A 3850-nucleotide genomic window follows, 5' to 3' on the forward strand; every position below is an offset into this window, starting at 1 on the left:
TGAGGAATTGGTTAACATGACTGTCGATGCTTAGATGTTCCATGATCTGCTAACTACATGTCTATACCCCAAGCAGTGGTAAAAATAATTGTTTGAAGTCAAAGGCCTCAGAACTAAAAAAGACAACAATGCAAACAAAATCCCTTTCTGAAGGATAGAGAAAATGAGAGAAACTGTTACAGTTAAATAGGCAGGGGAGAAAAGCAGCATGAATTACGCCTTCCCCTATACTGTAGTGTATTCAGTCTCTCAACAGATGTGAAACTATTTGTCTGCACTGAGAAGGCAATATGCTATTCAGATCCTTATCATGTTAATTTCATGAAGAAATACCTTAACAGGCACACCCAGAAATAATATTTATTAGCACCCTGTCCTCCAATACATAAAATGAATGATAACAGTTTCGGAGCTTCTCCACTTGGCTTCCACACACATGTTCATTGATAAAATATCAAGTTCACAGTTATGTGTAACATGAGAAATTTATTCTATGCACAATCTAAAGTGAAATGCAGGGTCTAGAGATATGATTCAGCATTTTGAGAGCACTTGCTGCTTTTTCAGAAGAATCAAGTTCAGCAATCAGCACCTACATAGTGTTGGTGTCCCACAACCATCTGACACTCTAGTCCCATGAAGATAAGAAGAGGGAACCAGTGCTTCTTTTGGCCTGTGCTGATACCAGGCATGAACAGGATATACATACATACATGCAGGGAAGCATTCATATGCAAACATACACATAAAATGAAAATAAATTAAAAATAAAAATAAAATGCACTTACTCCTTTCCAAGAGTCGGTGTCCTAATATCTCATAACTAAATATTATTGTATAAATTATCAATACTTAAATTCTATCACATAAATTTAATGCACCATATATTATATAATATGCTAAGAAAAAAAGAGAAAACAAAGTATATAAGCAGATAAACACAAACTCATAACATTGAAACTCATAAAATTATAGTATCCCTTTTTTGTAACTGATCTTGTGGCCATTATTGGTATTTTAAATATTTCTAATATCTGTTGTGTATTCCTTTGCCTTTAGTGAATGCCTCAGCTGATTGTGGATATTTATAAGAGAATGTAAACATTTAATTTTGAAATATTCAGGTGACATTTCATTTATATTCTGCAACATTTAATTTTGAAATATATATTTTCAAATATTTTGAAAAATTTATTAAATTGTAATATTAACTTAATATCAACTGAATATTAAAATATTAATTCTCCTTAGATTATACTCACAAAGTTTTCCATTGACTTCTACTGCAGAACTTACCATTTCTTAAATTCATCGTACACAGAGTATATGATCAATTTCTCTTTGGTAGTTAGGACCAATTTCCATATCCAACAGTGTAGCTCCATTTTTTTGTCTATTGGCTCAGAGGTGTGAAGAGACTTAAGTGGCTAGGTGACAGCTGTAATTTCAGGTTCAACTGAATTAGTTTTTCCTAGTGGGAACCTTCCACAATCTGAAATGAAGGTGTATAAGAAATCTGAGCAAAGTTATGAGAATAGAAGGAATATTTTTGCTAAATTTTACTAGGGGTAGTGGTGGGTGTCATCACACTCATTTTCATGTCTTGATTCATTGGTCTATGAAAACTACTGGTGAGAGAAATGACACCATTATTGGACTGATTCATAGAATACACAGCCTGTGCTGTTTGGATTTTGTCAACTTGATATAAAGTAGAGACAATCTAGAAAGTGGGAACTTCAGCTGAGGAATTTCCTTCACCTGATTAGCCTGTGCACATGTCTTTGGGACAGTTCCCTGATTGTTAAATGATGTGGGTGATCCCATCCCACTATGGGTCGTGCCAACCCTGGGCAGATTGGCCTGAGTTGGGTGAGAAAGCAGGCTGAGCACAGACCAGAGGAGAAAGTCAGTAAGCAGTGTTCCTCCAGTCTCTGCTGCAGTTTCTATCTTCAGGTTCCTGTCTGAGTTCCTGCTCTGACTTCCCTCACTGATTGGCTGTGGCATGAAACTGTAAGCTAAATAAGCCTTTCCCCACCAAGTTGGTTTTGGTCAGTGTTTCATCACAGCAACAGAAAGCAAATTAATGCACAAACTTTTGGACAACCTTGCCTCAGCTCTGCAAGATACTGCCACTCACCAGATACTGTAACTGAGTCTTCAAATGGTCATTCTCATCATTCTATCAAGTTAGCTATCTCAAAATGATGGAGGTCATAAAAAGGTCGAAGAGCCTATTCCCACTGCTGGTGAGAGAAATGACACCATTATTGGACTGATTGATAGAATACATAGCCTGTGCTGCAGAATGAGTTCCTTGATTAGAAGCAATTGTCTAAGGTATTTTAAAAGTTGATAATTCTTTTTTTTTTCATAGAATATTTTTCTGTTGGCAAAATCACATACTTATACAATATATCTTGATCAAATATACAACCAGCTTATTTCTCCCACTCTCCCTGGAGCCCTGCCACAGATCCTGTCCCATCCTCAGGTCCTCTTCATTTTCATTAATAAACTCCTGAGTAAAATTAGCTTTGGCCTGAATGTGCATGGATGTGTTGGGTGGGCATTCACCAGAGCATAGGCAACTTATCAGTTGCCACAGTCCCATAGAAAAATGACGGCCTTATTCCACTTCTATTGACTTCGAATAGCTTCTTAACTAGGAGTGGAGTCCTATGAGTGCCTCCCCTATCCATGCTGGAATGTCTACTGGCTTGATCTTTTGCAGCTCTTGTGCAGGTAACTATAGCTGTAGTGAATTCATGAGTTAAACATCTAAGTCATAACAAGAGAATATCATTTCACAGCTGTCCTCTCCATCCTCCAGTTCTTCCATTCTTTCAGCCTCCTCTTCTGTGAAGTTCTCTGAGCTTTTTTATCATGTTTTTAATATAGCTATTTTACTTAAGACTGAACACTCATCAGTCACTTGTTCTCAGAACTTTGACCAATTAATTATGAGTCTTTGTATTAACTGTTGCCTACTATAAAAAGCAACTTCTCTTGCCAAGGTTGATTGCATCATTAAACTATGGACATACATATTTGTATTTAGGCAACATATTGACAACATACCTTTTTTTACTGAAACAATGGTAGCAGCCTCCCACCTAGTGTCTATGATATCCCTATCCATGGGCTTAAGACCAGATTTATAGTAGCAGACATGAATACCCTCCTATGGAGCATGCAACAAATCCAAACAGAAAACAATTGGTTACCCCCATAACCTTTGTGCCATTATTGTACCAGTACATACATTTTGCCTTGCAAATCAGTACAACAACATGCAGGATCTACTGCTGGGTAAGAACACTGATGACTTCCCCCCAGTGGCCTACATAGCCCCATCTTAGAGAAGTTCTGACAGTCCCCACTTAATCCTTTCCATTATAACACTGCTTGCTTCAGAGTTCAAGGAACCTGTGTGGCAATTCAACCAGCATCAGTATATATTGAATCCTGATTATGCATTCTGGAACCAGAGAAATAGTTATAGGATGGATGAGGAAACACATTATACCCTCTATGAAATAGATTGGAACTAGAACTTCTTGACTTCTGTAACTTCTACACTATGTGGCCAGTTAGAATGGTGTTTCACATTATCCCCAAACCTGTGACAGTTCAGAATCAGTGTGAAGTGGTTTCCTAAAAATCTGATTTTTCAATTTTATTCAAAGTAGAGTTACCTCAGTTAAAGGTGGTAGGCTGTTTGGGAAAAAGCAGGAAGAAAGATTAACAGCATAAATACACATTGATTTACCATGGTTTTTCCTCAAGGGAACCATAATATTTTTCTTCATTCATGTAGCTCTAGGTCTATAAACTGTCTCCCATATAG

Source organism: Nannospalax galili, unplaced genomic scaffold (assembly GCF_000622305.1).
Source record: "Nannospalax galili isolate Female #2095 unplaced genomic scaffold, S.galili_v1.0 scaffold586, whole genome shotgun sequence".
NCBI lineage: Eukaryota > Metazoa > Chordata > Mammalia > Rodentia > Spalacidae > Nannospalax > Nannospalax galili.